The sequence below is a fragment of the Schistocerca serialis genome, chromosome 3 (genome assembly GCF_023864345.2).
Source record: "Schistocerca serialis cubense isolate TAMUIC-IGC-003099 chromosome 3, iqSchSeri2.2, whole genome shotgun sequence".
Taxonomy (NCBI): Eukaryota; Metazoa; Arthropoda; class Insecta; order Orthoptera; family Acrididae; genus Schistocerca; species Schistocerca serialis.
Window position 1 is genome coordinate 431,764,542 of NC_064640.1, and position 15,452 is coordinate 431,779,993.

A 15,452-nucleotide genomic window follows, 5' to 3' on the forward strand; every position below is an offset into this window, starting at 1 on the left:
TGTCAAAGTACATGTGTACATTTTCCAGAAGAAGTTACACCTCAGTTTGCACATTAAACGACTGGCCACTTACCATGTACAGAGAGGTTCATGTGGGTCCTTAGATGCAGTCTGCTGTGGAGAGGTGGCACTTTCTGAAATGTATTCAGCAAGCTTCTACAATTTTAACTCCAGTACTCAGCGAGCCATACAGACAGCGTATAATGAATACTTATTTGAACACTGTAAGAGGAGGAGGAGGAGCAGGATGAGAAGAAATAAAAAATAGAGTTTGTTAAAAACAGACTACATCATTTATTGTTAATCCAGCTTCAATTTATTTGTAAATTTTCTGAGGAATAAAAGTAATCGCTTATGTAATCACCATCACACATTTCCCAGAGTCTCTGACTATCTGCACAGTTATAATCTTCAAAGTTCCTTACTGATGCACTTTTGAAAATGTCACAAAGCCACAAAACTTCTTAACGATCTTTGACATAGATTAGGAGCCATTTCACCATTTCTTCATACAGCAGTTCGTCTTCATCTCACCACTTTCCGTGATAATTGTGCTTTAACCAGGCTGCAGTCCGGCGCGTCTTCGCACTCTGTACAGTTCTAAATGGTTTAGGTGAAGCGACGATTGTTGAGAATGTTATCAATACAAACTCAGTGTTTTGGAATGCAAGAATGCAACATTCTGAAACACAAACTGTCCACACTCATCGTAAAACCTTTGCATGTCTGCGAGGATGTTCACACTTGAGGTACCAATGCGGAATGTCTCTGGCATGAAGCAGCACTGCCACATTTATACTAAGCCCTGCACAGTTCCTGTCAGATGTGAGTAATTAATCGTCCAACAATAACGCATCTGCCGCTGCGTTTGGAGGGAATTGTGTGATGAACCAGATTCAGTACAAATGTCTATAGCGCCTGTCTTGATATTTTCGTTTTGCTTTGAGCAATCACGACAACTGGTGCTGATTCCTTAAACTTCTGTGGGCTGAGCACACATCCAAATCCATCGCCCTCTTAGTAAGATGAGCGAAACCTTGAGTACATATTGCAGAGCTGACTGACGTCACTGTCCCAGTCAAATTGTCGATTATCTGATAGGTAATATACTGAATTTAGGAACACTTTGATATTATTTAGGTTTGCACCTGTTAAATACGCTGGAACCCTTAGTCACCTTCCCTCTCCTGTCTGTCTGCAGCCCCAGAATAATGAATAGAGGCGTTTCTAGCTGAACAGAAGTAGAGGGAAATAACCGACACGACCCCAATTTTGGGGCCAGTTGACACCTTCTTTCTTCTGCTTCTGAATCCCACCCATTTCTGAAAACGGGGACATTCAGCTCAGTTTATTAATTAAAATTTAACTGAATTATATCAATTAAAATTATTAATTTTACCCTAATACAAACAATTAAAAATCTCACACACGAAAAAAATTAAAATTTTTTTTTTTTTCATTTTTGTTATGTGTAGCCTTTTGTGCTCTTCTGAGCCTAGACCGCGACTGATATTGGAAAATTATCCAGGGCCAGACTCAAGGAGTTTAGCGATTGCTATTAAAATTAGCTTGTTTCATTTCTTTTCCTTTCGTATTTCCTGACCGATTGGTGGAGATCTGGCCCACAGCACAGCTCGTGTCTTTTCAATCAAATTCCACAAAGCTGCGTGTGGGGCAGCGAGACACGTCTGGAAATTTCGGGGAGGAATTTCCAGTAGCCGAATTTGCCATACAATTAAGGGGAACATGGAAAAGTGGGACACGAATTATACAGAATAAACAAGGGAAATCTCTAAAAGGCCTTATTCTGAACTGAGAAATGAATATATATATATATATATATATATATATATATATATATATATATATATATATATGTGTGTGTGTGTGTGTGTGTGTGTGTGTGTGTGTGTGTGTGTGTGAGAGAGAGAGAGAGAGAGAGAGAGAGAGAGAGAGAGAGAGAGAGAGAGAGCGAGAGCGAGAGAGAGAAAGAGAGAGTGCCAGTAGATGTGGTGATGGGAGGCAGAGTGCGTCCGAGAACGGCGATCTTGGCTTAATCATCTGGGCTGGGCGTTGATCAGTAGTCCATGCTTCCTGGTCACACCAACACTCCAAACGCAGCCGTTTGTGTTACGGTGTTCCCTGCAGCCTACACATGTTCCCTAGTTCTGCTGCTTGCTGGTCTCCGCCAATGGTGCGGGATAACACGCATTGTTTCTTCTCGAATTGCAAAGGCAAATTTGAAGGGGTTACATTGTGCTTGGTGGACAATATAGCTATCCGTCCTTGTGATGGTCAGACTTGGTCGCCCAGAACCTTGGTGGCGAGTATGCCAGACCTCACGTCCTCATGCAGTCCAATATCGGGCCACTGTCACATCCAAATGTCCCGCAAATATGGATATTGCACGATTCGACCAACTGTCCAAATGGAAACCAACAATGAGCCCCTTTTCAAACCCTATCAACTGCTGATAACGCTCTCTCACATGAGTATGCAGCATTTCAGTGTCCTTCACAGCACATCTGACGCTGTTCACACTCATTAATGTACTCTGGACGCCATTCTACCTTTAACAGGGAGCTGCAACTCTAATCATTTACATATCTGCCGATGGTGTGTACATATACGAAGTTACAATGACTTCCGGTCATGTCTTATGCACATTTTTCTTCTTCTTCTTCTTCTTCTTCAGGCATTCAATATTAAGAATAGAATTGGATACGGTACACTTCTCTGAGGTACTCCTATATTTATATGTTTCCTGCCCAACAATTTTTAATAAAGAATTATCAACACCTGTCATGTGAACTATCTCTATTTTCTGCACTTGTTTTCCAAGTAAGACTAGAACCACTCGTTTACTATTCTTCTTACACCTAGTGCTTCTAGTATGATTAGTACTATTTTATAGTAAACAGTCTCAAAACTCTTGGGCAAGTCTAAGTATATGCTTGTAACAGAGTCATACTTGTCAAGAGCTTCAAGTACCACTTTTGTGAACTCTCTTATAGCCGATATCGTACTTCTCCCACTTCGGAAATCAAACCGTGTTTCGGCATACAAAAAGTTTGTATTTATTCATGTAACTCATTAGTCTATCTTTCATGACTGATTCATTTATTTTTGAGGATGTAGACGTAAGTGAAACTGGTCACTAGTTGACAGTGGGTGCTTTAGGCACACAGGAAAAATGCTTGAGCTAAAGGACCCATTTATTATATTTGTTAATGGTCCCTGTGTGCTGTCTATGCAAGACTTCGGAACACCGACTGGAATCTCACCTATGCCTGCTGGCTTCTTATTTTTTTTAATTTCTGTATCGCCTTCCTGACCTCAGTGCTATTGTGGGAAACGACATCATTTGTGCTTGCTGTGTGATTGTGGGTGGTACAAGTGTTTTAGAAATATTTTGTTGCGATGTCTCTACAATTTCAGAGAAACTATCATTTGCAAAGTTTTCCAATGAAACTTTCCTGGCAGATTAAAACTGTGTGCCGGACCGAGACTCGAACTCGGGACCTTTGCCTTTCGCGGGCAACTGATCTTGGAAGGTAGGAGACGAGGTACTGGCAGAAGTAAAGCTGTGAGGAGGGGACGTGAGTCGTGCTTGGGTAGCTCAGTTGGTAGAGCACTAGCCCGCGAAAGGCAAAGGTCCCGAGTTCGAGTCTCGGTCCGGCACACAGATTTAATCTGCCAGGAAAGTTTCATATCAGCGCACACTCCGCTGCAGAGTAAAAATCTCATTCTGTAAAGTTTTCCAGTTCCTGTGGATTTTCTATTACACTTCTCACATCTTTCATTTGTATGATCTTATACATCTGCATGCCATTTCATGTTTTATGATATATCAAACTAATATAAATACGGGGAATTGCAACTAGTCACTTTTTAAAATACTTTTTTATTCCATAAACCGGCTTATGAACCCTTCCAGGCTAGTCTTCAGATGGTGCACAGGACTTTAAATGACTATTTCATAGCGCAATGTTCGGTGCTTGATTGCGAGAGCGCTCACCATTACACTGCGAAATAACATTGTAAAGTCCTCTGCACCATCTGAAGACGAGCCTGAAAAGGTTAGAAAAGCGGTTTATGGCGTAAACAAGTATTCAAAAAATGAATAATTACAGTTTTATATCTTTATATCGAATAAAGAGTCACGCATTCTTAAGCATCCATAATGGATAAGCTTAACCAAATTGTTTTGCTTTTATTTTCAGCATTGTGTATTAATTTTTCACTGAAAGTCTTTTTTTCAGTAAGCAGTAGCCTCTTCAATATTTTTGATACCTGTGATAGTAATCCTGGAACTGTGGATCAGTGTAGTGTTCTTTAAAAAACTGAAAATGTAATTGTGTGGGAGGAATTCCTAATACCCGCAATAAACCATCTATTTCCGTTATTTACTGCTGTTGTAGTAGCTACTTTCGGAAATGACTCCTCAAAAATTAATTTAAACCATGTGCAGAATTTAGAAAACTTAAAATCTACGTTGTTTTCCATGTACACCTCACCCCAGGTTTGAGTTGTCAGTGCCCTAGAAAATCCTTTTGTGGACCTGCAATTTTATGGGTTTTTACCAAGCCTGCCTTAGCTTTATTATCTGACAGCAATGCTCGGAGAGGCCAAGATCTTTCATAAATACTTTACAATTTTCCCTGCTGATATCTGCAAGTACAAGGGCGAGCTGAAAAGGAATGTGTCAGAAATTTTTATGCAAAAACTTCTAAAACTCTTTAAATAAAACAAATGTTATTAACATTCTACATATTTATTCTACATGTCTACATACGTATTTCGCAACATAGTCACCCTGGCGACTATCGCATGTCTCCCAACGAGAGACCAGTTGTTGATACCGTCAATAGAATATTTGACTTTCTTTACGGGCCACAAACTCGCCTCTACTTGCACCGCTTCATCACTATCAAAACAAAGTCATCGAAGGCGTTCTTTACGTCTTGGAAGAAGGTGAAGCTCGGATGGGGCCAAATCAGGACTATATGGAGGATGATCGATGACAGTGAACCCAAGGCGAAGGATTGTGGAAGCTGTCACAGCACTCGTGTGTGGTCTGGCATTGTTATGCCGATGGAGAGGGTGGTCCATGTGTGGACGAACTCTTCGAATTCAAAACTCGATTACAGCACGCTGTGTCCCACACACCGACATAGTTACGTTCCACACTGCCATGTTACTCGCTAAAATTCGGAGTCTTCTAGCGACAGAGGGTTGCAAATACGTAGAAATGAAGAATAAATATGTAGATATTTGCTTTATTTAAAAAGAAGTAAGAGTTTTCAAATAAAAATTCGGAGGAGCTATTTTTCAGGAGCCCCTCGTAGATAGTCTAAAGGCGCGTGTCCACTAGCAAGTAAACTTGCGCAAGTCGCTTGTAGAAGCTACTTCTGCAAGTTCTCTGCATGTGAAAACACCCGCAGCCAGTTGGCTTCCGCAAGTTTCGTCAATTTGGAGAAGTAGCTTCCGCAAGCTAGTGTAAACGGTACTCTGTAGCTTGCTGCAATTACTTGCTGGACTTGCCAGTTGCGAGAAGTTTTTTCGGAACTTGCAGAAGTGTATACAGTACGAAATGTCAGTCTTGAAGTTCGTGTGGACGTGCGAAAAAACACAATGGCTTATTCAGCGAGTGGAGTGTTTTCCCGTGTTGTGGGACACACAACACATGGACTTTAAAAATCGGTTTAAAAAACAAGACTCATTGGAAATTATTGCGTCAGAATTCGACACTACAGAACCATAAATACGGAAAAAAATCCACAATTTGCGCACGCAGTAAATCAAGAACTAAATAAATCGAAGAATATAAAAAGTGGACAAAGTTCAAACGACCTATATAAAAATAAATGGGAATTCTTTGATTCCATGAAATTTATGTTTCGTTCCTACAAACCAAAAGAAACCGAAGATAATATGGTAAGTGAATGAAATTTAATATTCTGCATATAGTATTTATTACTTTTATTACAGATGTATTTATGTTTACACACTCATCAAAAATCAATTGAAATTTAAAGACGTCTGTATTGCCAGGCTACTTCCCCTTCGGGTGAAACAAAGTAGTTTGTGAATTCATTTCTGACTTCCTTGGCCATCTGTGGTCAATTATGTATGTTTATTGATTCAAGCGGTATATTTATTTCTGTCCATATGTCTTTGCACCATTCTCCTTGCGTTTGTAAATCTTGAGAATCAAACGTGCCAGGTGGGGCATAAACGGAATTTCTACTTTCTTCTGTGAGTAAACAGCTGTGAAGAGCACAAATCGCTTTGACAATTTGCCTCGATTTCTCTGGGTTTAGAAGAATTTGCGTTCGTAATACTCGAAAACGTGTGCATATAAGCCCAAAAAAGTTTTCAGACACATTTCTTGCTCTAGAGAGCCGATAGTTAAACACACGATTTTGCTCTGGTTGGCCTCTAAAAGGGTAGGGCTTCATAATATAATTTTTTTGAGCAAATGCATCATCAGCAACAATGACGTAAGATATCTGCATAGTTCTACCAGGTAAATTTCGCGGAACTGGTACATTCAAAGAATTAGATTCAGGACATTCTGACAGTCTACAATTATTAAAAACTCCATCAGATATTCTACCATTACTGCTCACATCGAAGTATATAACTCTGTAGTCAGGTCCAATCAGTGCCAATAGCACAAAACGTTATAATTAAAGTACACACTGCCTTATTTCTTGGGAGCCTGTATGACTACATGTTTTCCATCCATAGCGCCAATACAGTTTGGAAAATCCCATCTATTCTCAAAACCAGTAGCGATTTGTAACCATTCTTCTTCTGTTGAAGGTACCTAAAATTATAGAAAACAAAATTATATCTGAAATTTATCCCTTTGAAGATAAATATTACATTACAATGTTTATTTTAGGGATCAGAAAACGTCAGGGAAGATGATGAGTGTGAGACAGATACAGTCCAGGAAAAAGCACAGGAAAGAAGACTATTGAAAAGAAAAAAATACCGAGGAAAATTCAGACACTATTCTAAACAAGGCAATAGAAGCGATGCACAAACCTGTTGATGAACATCAGGAGTTTGGAGACTATGTGGCATCGGAATTAAGGTTATTAATACAAATGTCAAGTCGAAAATTAAGGAGGATAATACAAAAGGCAATACTGGAAGTATCAGAGGAAGATGAAACTATAACTAATTCTTGGATGACAGGTGAAAGCAGTTTCATCTACACACCATAAGAGAAAGTAATTATTATTTCTGATACTGCCCAAGTTCATCATCCACAGGGTAACTTAAGCGAATTATTTGTGTGAGTTATGAAATATCAAAATACTAACTTTCAAATATTCTCTTTTCAAACATTCATATAGAGCCACACAGCAGTCCGTACTCGGAAAAGTTACTTCAGAGAGTGAAAACTATCGCCTACAAATTAAAAAAAGTAATTCAGTGAAATAAATATAAATGTACGACTATTGACGATAAATATTTATTTGACATTTACATATTTCATTCTCTTACCTGTCGCTAAAAATCGAAGAGTAATTAAAAGACGACCTCTTGCTGATATAGCTTGCCGCATATTTGTATCTTGTTTCCGAATATTTGATTCTACAATTGACAAGAGGTGACCAAAACTTGAGAAAGACATTCTCATAAAGTTTGTAATCTGAGCAAAGTCCTCTGATTTCAGTTCGTTCAGTAGTGTTTCTTGGTAACTTAAGCATGAACGCCTCTGTATCCATTTCTTTACCCAAACACTTCTCTTTTTCTTAACTTCTCGTTTTTCGTCACGCTTTTTCTTTAACAATAACAATACAACAATACTGGTGGCTGCTCTGGTTTATGCACACGACATTGTAATCTACAACTTGCCTGTCTCACAACACGAACTGTAGTGTATACACTTCCGCAAGTACTTGCAGCAAGTTCGTGAAATTAACTTGCCGAAGCGACTTGCAGAAGATAACTTGCGCCAGTTTTCGTACTAATGTAAACACCTCAGCAAGTACTTGCAGAAGTTACTTGCGGAAGTTACTAGCTAGTGGACACGCACCTTAAGACTATTGCTAAGCTTTCTGATATCCTAGTAGCAGCATTTATCATTTGTACCACGCCAAAAGTGTTCGAAATGTTTTAGAAGTTTATATCAATGTCACTCTCAACACCTGTATTAATATTCGTGTCTCCACATATTATAACGTCAGTTTTGGTGGCTGCGACTCTTTCTAGGACTTCAGTTAGTTTCTTGGAGAAAGAGTCCATATTACCACTAGGTGAACGGTACACGCTCATCTTAAGGGTGTCTAACTTTTTTAGTTCAACGGCTGCCAATTCAAAATGTTTATCAACACTAACTGTGATCATATCAATCTGCAAACATCCTCCAAGCTGTGGCTAAGCAGTATCTGCACACTATTCTTCCAGGGGTGCTAGTGTTGTAAGTTTCGCAGGAAAGCTTCTGTGAAGTTAGCAAGGTAGGAGATGAGGTACTGGCGGAAGTAGAGTTGAGAGAACGGGTCGTGAGTCGTGGTTGGGTAGCTCAGTCCGGTTTTAGCAGCCACCCGGAGAGGACGTGCCGTACTTCCGCCTGTGGGGCGTGTGCCCTCGTGATCGTTTACTTGCGACTTAGCCTACACGTGAGCTTCGCACACTGAGATCATGCAAATACGAGTAACTTCAGAAAATCGACATTACGATTCAACTGTTGTCCGGAATACGCACGACCGGAAGCCTTAGCTGTGGAACGTTTCCTCCGCGAGGAGGCGAAGATCCCGCCACCAGAACTTCTGGCTCTCGATCTCTCGATTCTCAGCGACACCGTTTTCGTTAAAATGATCCATGTTGCTGCGTTAGAGCGCGTTTTAAAAGCGACCAAACAGGGACTTCGTTTCCGTCAAGCTGACGGTAATATCGCCGTGGTCAAAGTCGAACATGAGGGATTAGGCATTAAAACTATTCGCGTGTTCGAACTGCCATTACCGGTGCCTGCAGAGGACGTCGTAGCGGCTTTCCGGCAATACGGTGCTGTACGTGATCATAAGGCAGAACGCTGGGCCCACTTCCGCTGATACCCTGTCCTTAGGAGTGCGTCAAATCACAATTGATCTGCGCAGCCATGTTCCGTCTTATCTAATCATCAGCGGGTGTCGGGTCGTAATCATGTCCGACCGACAGACGCGTACTTGTTCTGGGTGTGGAAAAGTGGGTCACACCAGGTCTGAATGTCTGCAGCGACGCATAACACAGCTACCGACTGGAGGAGTGGTACTTCCCCTGTTGTCTACGATACTTCCGATCACATATGCGACGGCACTTCAGGCGCTGCCGGTCAGCCGGCGGCTCTCGGAATCACATAAACAGCTGATGGGCAGTGTTCCGATATGTCATGGACCGGTTGTGGACAACGTGACTGACGATGTGACTTCAGCCTTGTCCTCAGTTCCTGTGGTTGCTCCGGCTGCGCCAGTGGCCGACGCCGATGTCTAACGTGACTCCTTGGTCGACTCTTTAGTTGTCGCGATGGCGGCCTTTCTGCCTGACCGGTGCGACTCCCTCCCGTCTTCGGACACGGAAGGACGACTGCGTAAACAACGCTCCCCTAAAAGACGCAAAAGCAGGCACCGTTCGATGTCGGAACGGGACACTTCTCCCTGTCCAATTGATACACTACCTGTTGAGAAAACCAACGTTCCAATGTCTGAGGCAGTGAACAACGGTGTCGTGAATGCGTCTGTGGAACGGCGGCCCTCAGTGGCTCTGGCAACGACGGAACGGAGTACTCCTGCTTCTGAAGTTCCTACCGAAGAAGGAACGACACCTGCCGCTCTGGAGTTGTCGGCGGGCGACGAAGTCACTGCTGGCGTGGAGCGAGGATTTTGAAGAAACAGCAGATCCCGTACAGGAGTCTTCGCCGCCGCGTCTTTACAGCAGCCACCCGTAGCCCTCCCCCCCCCCCCCTCCCCACCACACCTCCCCCACCCAACCCGGTGGCACACAGCTTCACGCATACCGTATCGTGACACTGAATGTCAATGGTGTCCATGTGTCAGTCAGTATCCATCTCCTGAAAGATATAATGTAGGCTTCCGAACTAGACATTGCACTGTTACAGGAGGTGCATTAGCAGCGCTACCGCGGATAGCAGGATACGACTTCTGTGCCTCTCGTAAGGTCGCCTTGGCCGTAGAGTGGCATCTTGATTGAGGACATCATGTATCTCCCGTCTTATGGCGTTTACGATTCTCTCCACGATTGTCATTAATTTTTATGCACCTTCTGGTGCCGGGCATCGGCATGAAAGTGCGCGACCTTGTGTGGAGGAGATTGCCCCACTGTTCTGATAGTGATTTCAACATCTCTTTCGAGGGGACTTTAGCTGCGTACTCAGCCGGAAAGGTCAATACCCGATTTTTATAGCGTGCCACAAGCTGAGTCTCATTGTTTGCGATCTAGCCCAGGGGATATCTGGAAGTTACGGTGCGCAGAGACCCGGGATTCGCGTTTCATACAAGCCACTCGGCAAGTCGGTTACACCGCATTTATGTCTCCCGTGGACTGTTTGATGTGGTGCTCGATGTAGAGCCCTGGCCTTTGGTGTTCTGACCACTGCACATATATCTGTACACTGCTTCTTTCCCACCAGCAGGTTTGGAGGGGTCGGCCACCATGGAAACTCACCACTCCGCATCTGGAGAACCATAATTGTTGCCAACATTATCACTGAGACGTGAACAAGGGGCGAACGGCGTCCTTGATCATAAGCGTCAGTGATTGATTGGTGGCTGGAATGTGCTAAACAGACGCTCCGTCACATGTTCCTCATTTACAGCAGGGCACAACCACACCACAGACTTCTACTCGTACGTCAACGGTCTCCACGACCTTAATGGCCAGCCACCTTCCCCGGAAGTGCAAACTGAAAGCAGCATGGTTAAGGGGAAGCTACAAACGATTGCTCACTGGAAAATGCAATGGAGCTGTGGTGCGTCCCCGCAATCCCGATGCGGTGTGGCGGGAGAATTCATCCACACATCATATTGTGCACGAGCCAGGCACTGCAGACAAAACTTAGAAACGTGCGCAACGGGTCACCTGCCAAGAGGACATAATCGATAGCTTTGTCGAACATTATTGTAGAGTGTACTGTGCCGATGATGGGGCCGTCCTGGACTTCGACCTGTCGCCGTGGACTTTCCATGCGCCCTCAGGGTTGAGGAGCGGATTACGTGACCTCCGAGGTAACTAACGCTATCTCCACGGGTGTCCTGTGCAAGTCGCAAGGCGTCGATGGTCTCTCAACTAAATTTTATCGTACGTTTTTTGTCTCATGTCTACACGATGGACGAAGATGTGTAATGATCTGCTAACGTCTGCTGCCGCGATTCCGCAAGTTTATGTTGGGGGTATTATTGTTACCGTTCATAAATCGACACCTGCAATTACGACGGCACAACATCACCATACCACCTCATTAAATATTGATTACAAGATTTTTGCACGATTACTGGCGGCATGCTGCAGATCCGTCTTATCACGAGTCCTCTCCACTGACCAAACGACACCAGGTGGCACAGTTAACGTCCAGACAGCCACTACAGATTGTCGTGACGTGATTACGCCGGTAGTGGCGTGTAGAATTCGTGCGGCGGTCGTAGCCGTAAATTTTAACAGCGTGTTTGACAGGGTGCGCCATGTGTTCCTACACTACTGGCCATTAAAATTGCTACACCACGAAGATGACGTGCTACAGACGCGAAATTTAACCGACAGGAAGAAGATGCTGTGATATGCAAATGACTAGCTTTTCAGAGCATTCACACAAGGTTGGCGCCGGTGGCGACACCTACAACGTGCTGACATGAGGAAAGTTTCCAACAGATTTCTCATACACTAACAGCCGTTGACATGCGTTGCATGGTGAAACGTTGTTGTGATGCGTCGTGTAAGGAGGAGAAATGCGGACCATCACGTTTCCAACCTTCATAAAGGACGGATTGTAGCCTATCGCGATTGCGGTTTATCGTATCGCGACATTGCTGCTCGCGTTGGTCGAGATCCAACGACTGTTAGCAGAATATGGAATCTGTGGGTTCAGGAGGGTAATACGGTACGCCGTGCTGGATCACAACGGCCTCGTATCACTAGCAGTCGAGATGACAGGCATCTTATCCGCATGGCTGTAACGGATCGTACAGCCACGTCTCGATCCCTGAGTCAACAGATGGGAACGTTTGCAAGACAACAACCATCAGCACGAACAGTTCGACGACGTTTGCAGCAGCGTGGACTATCAGCTCGAAGACCATGGCTGCGGTTACCCTTGGCGCTGCATCACAGACAGGAACGCCTGCGATGGTGTACTCAACGACGAACCTGGGTGCACAAATGGCAAAACGTCATTTTTTCGGGTGAATCCAGGTTCTGTTTACAGCATCATTATGATCGCATCCGTGTTTGGCGACATCGCGGTGAACGCACATTGGAAACGTGTATTCGTCATCGCCATACTGGCGTATCACCTGGCGTGATGGTATGGGGTTCCATTGGTTACACGTCTCTGTCACCTCTTGTTCGTATTGACGGCAATTTGAACAGTGGACGTTAAATTTCAGATGTGTTACGACCCGTGGCTCTTCCCTTCATTCGATCCCTGCGAAACCCTACATTTCAGCAGGATAATGCACGACCGCATGTTGCAGGTCCTGTACGGGCCTTTCTGGATACAGAAAATGTTCGACTGCTGCCCTGGCCAGCACATTCTCCAGATCTCTCACCAACTGAAAACGTTTGGTCAATGGTGGCCGAGAAACTGGCTCGTCACAATACGTCAGTCACTACTCTTGATGAACTGTGGTAACTTGTTGAAGCTGCATGGGCAGTTGTACCTGTACACGCCATCCAAGCTCTGTTTGTCTCAATATGCAGGCGTATCAAGGCCGTTGTTAGGGTCAGAGGTGGTTGTTCTCGGTACTGATTTCTCAGGATCTATACAGCCAAATTGCGTGAAAATGTAATCACATGTCAATTTTAGTATAATATATTTGTCCAATGAATACTCGTTTATCATCTGCATTTCTTCTTGGTGTAGCAATTTTAATGGCAAGTAGTGTACATTCTGTCTTAGAAAGCATCGGTTTCCGTGCCCGGTTCATCAGCGTCCTTCGGCGGCTCTTCAGCGGCGTGCATTAGTTGGTCCAGTTTAATGGGCGTGTGGCGGATCCGTTACCGATCCAACGGTCGGTCCACGAAGTCTGCCCCCTCTCCATGCAGCTTTATGCGGTGGCGCTGGAGCCACTCATAGGTCTGCTGACGGCCAGTTACCTGGACTCACCTTCCGCAGTTGCATCTTTCGATATCGAACATACGCAGATGGCCTCATGGTGCTGGTTCGTGCTCGGGAGGATGTCGTATATATCCTCGACAACATGTCGGCTCTTGGGAGGGTGGCTAAGAGTGTGATGAACTTACGCAAATCCAAGGTGCTGTCTGTTGGTCGCGAGCTACCCACGAAAGATCTGGCGCCCCTGCCCTGTGTCCAACGTCTCCGCTATCTATGGATCACCGTAACGTAGTCAACGTCCCACACAGCGGCGGTCAACTTCCGTCACGTTTTGGGAATTGCCCGTACGATGATCAGTCACAACTCGCTAAGCCGCTTCGATTTCTTGCAGCGTGTTGCCTACCTGAACGCCTGTATGGCATCCAGAACAGTTCATATTGCGCAGATTCTACCGATGCCGATTACGATAGGACATAGCATTCAAGCGACATTCGGATATTTTCTAACGGCTGGACCCATCTTCAAAGTCCGCTGTGGCACTTGCCCCCTCCCCCCTCCCCCCTTCCCACCCACGTGCAGGAGGGCTTGCTCTTACGAACGTACGCTATCGTGCGGCGGCACTTCATATGGCCACGATGTACAAACAATGGCGCGGTGTCGAGGCCTCCATTACGCACCATTTACTTGCTGTCCTTGTGCCAGTGTCCCTCTCCCCGCCGGTCCCGGTCGGTAGCATCCTGCCCGTGTTTGCACACACCGCGCATTCGTTGCGGAACTCAGTTATACTCGCACCGATTGCCCACGAACGCGCCGGCCGAGGGCAAAGGCTTTGTACGTCCGTTTCTTGCATAGTGTCGCCTCTAACGTCGTAGGACGCAAGTTCTAATTGTTGCGATGGACTGTGATTTGGCGGCACAGCTATCACAGTTTCTTTCCGACGCATATCAGGTCTATTTGGTATTTTGCGACTTGTGGGAGTATCCACCTGATCAGCGACTCCGTGGCATAGAACTGGCGGACTCTCTCCACTGCGCCGTCTGTCGTTCTGTCGACGGTGATCAACACCGTCTCAATTGTATAGCCGTTGCGGATGTTTGGTTATTTGGGCGACAACTGGTCGCGTGTTTTCTGCGAGTGCTGCTGCATGTTATTGACCCAGAGTCCTTTCCTGCCACAAGGTCTCGGGCAGTTCTCTAACAAAAAATAAGGCCGGACTTGGCATATCTACACTCCTGCAAATTGAAATAAGAACACCGTGAATTCATTGTCCCAGGAAGGGGAAACTTTATTGACACATTCCTGGGGTCAGATACATCACATGATCACACTGACAGAACCACAGGCACATAGACACAGGCAACAGAGCATGCACAATGTCGGCACTAGTACAGTGTATATCCACCTTTCGCAGCAATGCAGGCTGCTATTCTCCCATGGAGACGATCGTAGAGATGCTGGATGTAGTCCTGTGGAACGGCTTGCCATGCCATTTCCACCTGGCGCCTCAGTTGGACCAGCGTTCGTGCTGGACGTGCAGACCGCGTGAGACGACGCTTCATCCAGTCCCAAACATGCTCAATGGGGGACAGATCCGGAGATCCTGCTGGCCAGGGTAGTTGACTTACACCTTCTAGAGCACGTTGGGTGGCACGGGATACATGCGGACGTGCATTGTCCTGTTGGAACAGCAAGTTCCCTTGCCGGTCTAGGAATGGTAGAACGATGGGTTCGATGACGGTTTGGATGTACCGTGCACTATTCAGTGTCCCCTCGACGATCACCAGTGGTGTACGGCCAGTGTAGGAGATCGCTCCCCACACCATGATGCCGGGTGTTGGCCCTGTGTGCCTCGGTCGTATGCAGTCCTGATTGTGGCGCTCACCTGCACGGCGCCAAACACGCATACGACCATCATTGGCACCAAGGCAGAAGCGACTCTCATCGCTGAAGACGACACGTCTCCATTCGTCCCTCCATTCACGCCTGTCGCGACACCACTGGAGGCGGGCTGCACGATGTTGGGGCGTGAGCGGAAGACGGCCTAACGGTGTGCGGGACCGTAGCCCAGCTTCATGGAGACGGTTGCGAATGGTCCTCGCCGATACCCCAGGAGCAACAGTGTCCCTAATTTGCTGGGAAGTGGCGGTGCGGTCCCCTACGGCACTGCGTA